We start from the raw sequence: 9,606 nt of genomic DNA on the forward strand, positions 1-9,606 counted from the left end.
ACCCCCTCTCGGAACCACAGACTTAGAAATCGCCAGCTCATATACAGTGCATAAAATATATTTATATATATACCCTTATACACCATTTTAATAAAAAATATCACAAAATTCTTCTAAGTCCCTCGGGAAGAGTGAAAGACGCGTACGTTCATTTTCAGAGCTCCTAGACCTTCCTATAAGAAGTTAGCCAATAAGTAGCTTCGAAAAACGCTTAGGTTAAGTTTCAGAGTTGCTTCTAATGTACCAAAGCTGGACTTAGACATAATTTCACTCTCACAACATTATGGCTGGTTGGAGAGGGTCCGAACCACAAGTACCGGGTCCATGGTTCTGGCCGTATACTGGGGGGACGGGGACGACTCCCATTAACCCCTGACTATACCGGGGATACGCTTATCACAATGCCTTTCTGGTCTGTGCTGAAGCAGGGCATTCTGGCAGCCAAGTGGCTTGACCTTTATTAGTGAGCCTGGTTACCCCCTCTCGGTACCACAGACTTAGAAATCGCCAGCTCAAATACAGTGCATAAAATATATTTATATATATATATACCCTTATACACCATTTTAATAAAAAATTTCACAAAATTCTTCTAAGTCTCTCGGGAAGAGTGAAAGACGCGCACGTTCATTTTCAGAGCTCCTAGACCTTCCTATAAGAAGTTAGCTAAAAAGTAGCTTCGAAAAACGCTTAGGTTAAGTTTCAGAGTTGCTTCTAATGTACCAAAGCTGGACTTAGACATAATTTCACTCTCACAACATTATGGCTGGTTGGAGACAGTCCGAACCACAAGTACCGGGTCCATGGTTCTGGCCGTATACTGGGGGGACGGGGACGACTCCCATTAACCCCTGACTATACCGGGGATACGCTTATCACAATGCCTTTCTGGTCTGTGCTGAAGCAGGGCATTCTGGCAGGCAAGTGGCTTGACCTTTATTAGTGAGCCTGGTTACCCCCTCTTGGAACCACAGACTTAGAAATCGCCAGCTCATATACAGTGCATAAAATATATTTATATATATACCCTTATACACCATTTTAATAAAAAATATCACAAAATTCTTCTAAGTCCCTCGGGAAGAGTGAAAGACGCGTACGTTCATTTTCAGAGCTCCTAGACCTTCCTATAAGAAGTTAGCCAAAAAGTAGCTTCGAAAAACGCTTAGGTTAAGTTTCAGAGTTGCTTCTAATGTACCAAAGCTGGACTTAGACATAATTTCACTCTCACAACATTATGGCTGGTTGGAGAGGGTCCGAACCACAAGTACCGGGTCCATGGTTCTGGCCGTATACTGGGGGGACGGGGACGACTCCCATTAACCCCTGACTATACCGGGGATACGCTTATCACAATGCCTTTCTGGTCTGTGTTGAAGCAGGGCATTCTGGCAGCCAAGTGGCTTGACCTTTATTAGTGAGCCTGGTTACCCCCTCTCGGAACCACAGACTTAGAAATCGCCAGCTCATATACAGTGCATAAAATATATTTATATATATACCCTTATACACCATTTTAATAAAAAATATCACAAAATTCTTCTAAGTTCCTCGGGAAGAGTGAAAGACGCGCACGTTCATTTTCAGAGCTCCTAGACCTTCCTATAAGAAGTTAGCTAAAAAGTAGCTTCGAAAAACGCTTAGGTTAAGTTTCAGAGTTGCTTCTAATGTACCAAAGCTGGACTTAGACATAATTTCACTCTCACAACATTATGGCTGGTTGGAGAGGGTCCGAACCACAAGTACCGGGTCCATGGTTCTGGCCGTATACTGGGGGGACGGGGACGACTCCCATTAACCCCTGACTATACCGGGGATACGCTTATCACAATGCCTTTCTGGTCTGTGCTGAAGCAGGGCATTCTGGCAGCCAAGTGGCTTGACCTTTATTAGTGAGCCTGGTTACCCCCTCTCGGAACCACAGACTTATAAATCGCCAGCTCATATACAGTGCATAAAATATATTTATATATATACCCTTATACACCATTTTAATAAAAAATATCACAAAATTCTTCTAAGTCCCTCGGGAAGAGTGAAAGACGCGCACGTTCATTTTTAGAGCTCCTAGACCTTCCTATAAGAAGTTAGCCAAAAAGTAGCTTCGAAAAACGCTTAGGTTAAGTTTCAGAGTTGCTTCTAGTGTACCAAAGCTGGACTTAGATATAATTTCACTCTCACAACATTATGGCTGGTTGGAGACAGTCCGAACCACAAGTACCGGGTCCATGGTTCTGGCCGTATACTGGGGGGACGGGGACGACTCCCATTAACCCCTGACTATACCGGGGATACGCTTATCACAATGCCTTTCTGGTCTGTGTTGAAGCAGGGCATTCTGGCAGCCAAGTGGCTTGACCTTTATTAGTGAGATTGGTTACCCCCTCTCGGAACCACAGACTTAGAAATCGCCAGCTCATATACAGTGCATAAAATATATTTATATATATACCCTTATACACCATTTTAATAAAAAATATCATAAAATTCTTCTAAGTTCCTCGGGAAGAGTGAAAGACGCGCACGTTCATTTTCAGAGCTCCTAGACCTTCCTATAAGAAGTTAGCTAAAAAGTAGCTTCGAAAAACGCTTAGGTTAAGTTTCAGAGTTGCTTCTAATGTACCAAAGCTGGACTTAGACATAATTTCACTCTCACAACATTATGGCTGGTTGGAGAGGGTCCGAACCACAAGTACCGGGTCCATGGTTCTGGCCGTATACTGGGGGGACGGGGATGACTCCCATTAACCCCTGACTATACCGGGGATACGCTTATCACAATGCCTTTCTGGTCTGTGTTGAAGCAGGGCATTCTGGCAGCCAAGTGGCTTGACCTTTATTAGTGAGCCTGGTTACCCCCTCTCGGAACCACAGACTTAGAAATCGCCAGCTCATATACAGTGCATAAAATATATTTATATATATACCCTTATACACCATTTTAATAAAAAATATCACAAAATTCTTCTAAGTTCCTCGGGAAGAGTGAAAGACGCGCACGTTCATTTTCAGAGCTCCTAGACCTTCCTATAAGAAGTTAGCTAAAAAGTAGCTTCGAAAAACGCTTAGGTTAAGTTTCAGAGTTGCTTCTAATGTACCAAAGCTGGACTTAGACATAATTTCACTCTCACAACATTATGGCTGGTTGGAGAGGGTCCGAACCACAAGTACCGGGTCCATGGTTCTGGCCGTATACTGGGGGGACGGGGACGACTCCCATTAACCCCTGACTATACCGGGGATACGCTTATCACAATGCCTTTCTGGTCTGTGCTGAAGCAGGGCATTCTGGCAGCCAAGTGGCTTGACCTTTATTAGTGAGCCTGGTTACCCCCTCTCGGAACCACAGACTTAGAAATCGCCAGCTCATATACAGTGCATAAAATATATTTATATATATACCCTTATACACCATTTTAATAAAAAATATCACAAAATTCTTATAAGTCCCTCGGGAAGAGAGAAAGACGCGCACTTTCATTTTTAGAGCTCCTAGACCTTCCTATAAGAAGTTAGCCAAAAAGTAGCTTCGAAAAACGCTTAGGTTAAGTTTCAGAGTTGCTTCTAGTGTACCAAAGCTGGACTTAGATATAATTTCACTCTCACAACATTATGGCTGGTTGGAGACAGTCCGAACCACAAGTACCGGGTCCATGGTTCTGGCCGTATACTGGGGGGACGGGGACGACTCCCATTAACCCCTGACTATACCGGGGATACGCTTATCACAATGCCTTTCTGGTCTGTGTTGAAGCAGGGCATTCTGGCAGCCAAGTGGCTTGACCTTTATTAGTGAGCCTGGTTACCCCCTCTCGGAACCACAGACTTAGAAATCGCCAGCTCATATACAGTGCATAAAATATATTTATATATATACCCTTATACACCATTTTAATAAAAAATATCACAAAATTCTTCTAAGTTCCTCGGGAAGAGTGAAAGACGCGCACGTTCATTTTCAGAGCTCCTAGACCTTCCTATAAGAAGTTAGCTAAAAAGTAGCTTCGAAAAACGCTTAGGTTAAGTTTCAGAGTTGCTTCTAATGTACCAAAGCTGGACTTAGACATAATTTCACTCTCACAACATTATGGCTGGTTGGAGAGGGTCCGAACCACAAGTACCGGGTCCATGGTTCTGGCCGTATACTGGGGGGACGGGGACGACTCCCATTAACCCCTGACTATACCGGGGATACGCTTATCACAATGCCTTTCTGGTCTGTGCTGAAGCAGGGCATTCTGGCAGCCAAGTGGCTTGACCTTTATTAGTGAGCCTGGTTACCCCCTCTCGGAACCACAGACTTATAAATCGCCAGCTCATATACAGTGCATAAAATATATTTATATATATACCCTTATACACCATTTTAATAAAAAATATCACAAAATTCTTCTAAGTCCCTCGGGAAGAGTGAAAGACGCGCACGTTCATTTTTAGAGCTCCTAGACCTTCCTATAAGAAGTTAGCCAAAAAGTAGCTTCGAAAAACGCTTAGGTTAAGTTTCAGAGTTGCTTCTAGTGTACCAAAGCTGGACTTAGATATAATTTCACTCTCACAACATTATGGCTGGTTGGAGACAGTCCGAACCACAAGTACCGGGTCCATGGTTCTGGCCGTATACTGGGGGGACGGGGACGACTCCCATTAACCCCTGACTATACCGGGGATACGCTTATCACAATGCCTTTCTGGTCTGTGTTGAAGCAGGGCATTCTGGCAGCCAAGTGGCTTGACCTTTATTAGTGAGATTGGTTACCCCCTCTCGGAACCACAGACTTAGAAATCGCCAGCTCATATACAGTGCATAAAATATATTTATATATATACCCTTATACACCATTTTAATAAAAAAAATATCACAAAATTCTTCTAAGTCTCTCGGGAAGAGTGAAAGACGCGCACGTTCATTTTCAGAGCTCCTAGACCTTCCTATAAGAAGTTAGCCAAAAAGTAGCTTCGAAAAACGCTTAGGTTAAGTTTCAGAGTTGCTTCTAATGTACCAAAGCTGGACTTAGACATAATTTCACTCTCACAACATTATGGCTGGTTGGAGACAGTCCGAACCACAAGTACCGGGTCCATGGTTCTGGCCGTATACTGGGGGGACGGGGACGACTCCCATTAACCCCTGACTATACCGGGGATACGCTTATCACAATGCCTTTCTGGTCTATGCCGAAGCAGGGCATTCAGGCAGGCAAGTGGCTTGACCTTTATTAGTGAGCCTGGTTACCCCCTCTTGGAACCACAGACTTAGAAATCGCCAGCTCATATACAGTGCATAAAATATATTTATATATATACCCTTATACACCATTTTAATAAAAAATATCACAAAATTCTTCTAAGTCCCTCGGGAAGAGTGAAAGACGCGTACGTTCATTTTCAGAGCTCCTAGACCTTCCTATAAGAAGTTAGCCAAAAAGTAGCTTCGAAAAACGCTTAGGTTAAGTTTCAGAGTTGCTTCTAATGTACCAAAGCTGGACTTAGACATAATTTCACTCTCACAACATTATGGCTGGTTGGAGAGGGTCCGAACCACAAGTACCGGGTCCATGGTTCTGGCCGTATACTGAGGGGACGGGGACGACTCCCATTAACCCCTGACTATACCGGGGATACGCTTATCACAATGCCTTTCTGGTCTGTGCTGAAGCAGGGCATTCTGGCAGCCAAGTGGCTTGACCTTTATTAGTGAGCCTGGTTACCCCCTCTCGGAACCACAGACTTAGAAATCGCCAGCTCATATACAGTGCATAAAATATATTTATATATATACCCTTATACACCATTTTAATAAAAAATTTCACAAAATTATTCTAAGTCTCTCGGGAAGAGTGAAAGACGCGCACTTTCATTTTCAGAGCTCCTAGACCTTCCTATAAGAAGTTAGCCAAAAAGTAGCTTCGAAAAACGCTTAGGTTAAGTTTCAGAGTTGCTTCTAATGTACCAAAGCTGGACTTAGACATAATTTCACTCTCACAACATTATGGCTGGTTGGAGAGGGTCCGAACCACAAGTACCGGGTCCATGGTTCTGGCCGTATACTGGGGGGACGGGGACGACTCCCATTAACCCCTGACTATACCGGGGATACTCTTATCACAATGCCTTTCTGGTCTGTGCTGAAGCAGGGCATTCTGGCAGCCAAGTGGCTTGACCTTTATTAGTGAGCCTGGTTACCCCCTCTCGGAACCACAGACTTAGAAATCGCCAGCTCATATACAGTGCATAAAATATATTTATATATATACCCTTATACACCATTTTAATAAAAAATATCACAAAATTCTTATAAGTCCCTCGGGAAGAGTGAAAGACGCGCACGTTCATTTTTAGAGCTCCTAGACCTTCCTATAAGAAGTTAGCCAAAAAGTAGCTTCGAAAAACGCTTAGGTTAAGTTTCAGAGTTGCTTCTAGTGTACCAAAGCTGGACTTAGATATAATTTCACTCTCACAACATTATGGCTGGTTGGAGACAGTCCGAACCACAAGTACCGGGTCCATGGTTCTGGCCGTATACTGGGGGGACGGGGACGACTCCCATTAACCCCTGACTATACCGGGGATACGCTTATCACAATGCCTTTCTGGTCTGTGTTGAAGCAGGGCATTCTGGCAGCCAAGTGGCTTGACCTTTATTAGTGAGCCTGGTTACCCCCTCTCGGAACCACAGACTTAGAAATCGCCAGCTCATATACAGTGCATAAAATATATTTATATATATACCCTTATACACCATTTTAATAAAAAATATCTCAAAATTCTTCTAAGTCCCTCGGGAAGAGTGAAAGACGCGCACGTTCATTTTTAGAGCTCCTAGACCTTCCTATAAGAAGTTAGCCAAAAAGTAGCTTCGAAAAACGCTTAGGTTAAGTTTCAGAGTTGCTTCTAATGTACCAAAGCTGGACTTAGACATAATTTCACTCTCACAACATTATGGCTGGTTGGAGAGGGTCCGAACCACAAGTACCGGGTCCATGGTTCTGGCCGTATACTGGGGGGACGGGGACGACTCCCATTAACTCCTGACTATACCGGGGATACGCTTATCACAATGCCTTTCTGGTCTGTGCTGAAGCAGGGCATTCTGGCAGCCAAGTGGCTTGACCTTTATTAGTGAGCCTGGTTACCCCCTCTCGGAACCACAGACTTAGAAATCGCCAGCTCATATACAGTGCATAAAATATATTTATATATATACCCTTATACACCATTTTAATAAAAAATTTCACAAAATTATTCTAAGTCTCTCGGGAAGAGTGAAAGACGCGCACTTTCATTTTCAGAGCTCCTAGACCTTCCTATAAGAAGTTAGCCAAAAAGTAGCTTCGAAAAACGCTTAGGTTAAGTTTCAGAGTTGCTTCTAATGTACCAAAGCTGGACTTAGACATAATTTCACTCTCACAACATTATGGCTGGTTGGAGAGGGTCCGAACCACAAGTACCGGGTCCATGGTTCTGGCCGTATACTGGGGGGACGGGGACGACTCCCATTAACCCCTGACTATACCGGGGATACGCTTATCACAATGCCTTTCTGGTCTGTGCTGAAGCAGGGCATTCTGGCAGCCAAGTGGCTTGACCTTTATTAGTGAGCCTGGTTACCCCCTCTCGGAACCACAGACTTAGAAATCGCCAGCTCATATACAGTGCATAAAATATATTTATATATATACCCTTATACACCATTTTAATAAAAAATATCACAAAATTCTTATAAGTCCCTCGGGAAGAGTGAAAGACGCGCACGTTCATTTTTAGAGCTCCTAGACCTTCCTATAAGAAGTTAGCCAAAAAGTAGCTTCGAAAAACGCTTAGGTTAAGTTTCAGAGTTGCTTCTAGTGTACCAAAGCTGGACTTAGATATAATTTCACTCTCACAACATTATGGCTGGTTGGAGACAGTCCGAACCACAAGTACCGGGTCCATGGTTCTGGCCGTATACTGGGGGGACGGGGACGACTCCCATTAACCCCTGACTATACCGGGGATACGCTTATCACAATGCCTTTCTGGTCTGTGTTGAAGCAGGGCATTCTGGCAGCCAAGTGGCTTGACCTTTATTAGTGAGCCTGGTTACCCCCTCTCGGAACCACAGACTTAGAAATCGCCAGCTCATATACAGTGCATAAAATATATTTATATATATACCCTTATACACCATTTTAATAAAAAATATCACAAAATTCTTCTAAGTTCCTCGGGAAGAGTGAAAGACGCGCACGTTCATTTTCAGAGCTCCTAGACCTTCCTATAAGAAGTTAGCCAAAAAGTAGCTTCGAAAAACGCTTAGGTTAAGTTTCAGAGTTGCTTCTAGTGTACCAAAGCTGGACATAGATATAATTTCACTCTCACAACATTATGGCTGGTTGGAGACAGTCCGAACCACAAGTACCGGGTCCATGGTTCTGGCCGTATACTGGGGGGACGGGGACGACTCCCATTAACCCCTGACTATACCGGGGATACGCTTATCACAATGCCTTTCTGGTCTGTGCTGAAGCAGGGCATTCTGGCAGCCAAGTGGCTTGACCTTTATTAGTGAGCCTGGTTACCCCCTCTCGGAACCACAGACTTAGAAATCGCCAGCTCATATACAGTGCATAAAATATATTTATATATATACCCTTATACACCATTTTAATAAAAAATATCACAAAATTCTTCTAAGTCCCTCGGGAAGAGTGAAAGACGCGCACGTTCATTTTTAGAGCTCCTAGACCTTCCTATAAGAAGTTAGCCAAAAAGTAGCTTCGAAAAACGCTTAGGTTAAGTTTCAGAGTTGCTTCTAATGTACCAAAGCTGGACTTAGACATAATTTCACTCTCACAACATTATGGCTGGTTGGAGAGGGTCCGAACCACAAGTACCGGGTCCATGGTTCTGGCCGTATACTGGGGGGACGGGGACGACTCCCATTAACTCCTGACTATACCGGGGATACGCTTATCACAATGCCTTTCTGGTCTGTGTTGAAGCAGGGCATTCTGGCAGCCAAGTGGCTTGACCTTTATTAGTGAGCCTGGTTACCCCCTCTCGGAACCACAGACTTAGAAATCGCCAGCTCATATACAGTGCATAAAATATATTTATATATATACCCTTATACACCATTTTAATAAAAAATATCACAAAATTCTTCTAAGTCCCTCGGGAAGAGTGAAAGACGCGCACGTTCATTTTTAGAGCTCCTAGACCTTCCTATAAGAAGTTAGCCAAAAAGTAGCTTCGAAAAACGCTTAGGTTAAGTTTCAGAGTTGCTTCTAGTGTACCAAAGCTGGACTTAGATATAATTTCACTCTCACAACATTATGGCTGGTTGGAGACAGTCCGAACCACAAGTACCGGGTCCATGGTTCTGGCCGTATACTGGGGGGACGGGGACGACTCCCATTAACCCCTGACTATACCGGGGATACGCTTATCACAATGCCTTTCTGGTCTGTGTTGAAGCAGGGCATTCTGGCAGCCAAGTGGCTTGACCTTTATTAGTGAGCTTGGTTACCCCCTCTCGGAACCACAGACTTAGAAATCGCCAGCTCATATACAGTGCATAAAATATATTTATATATATACCCTTATACACCATTTTAATAAAAAATA

Source organism: Ascaphus truei (genome assembly GCF_040206685.1).
Source record: "Ascaphus truei isolate aAscTru1 chromosome 15 unlocalized genomic scaffold, aAscTru1.hap1 SUPER_15_unloc_1, whole genome shotgun sequence".
NCBI classification, from domain to species: Eukaryota; Metazoa; Chordata; class Amphibia; order Anura; family Ascaphidae; genus Ascaphus; species Ascaphus truei.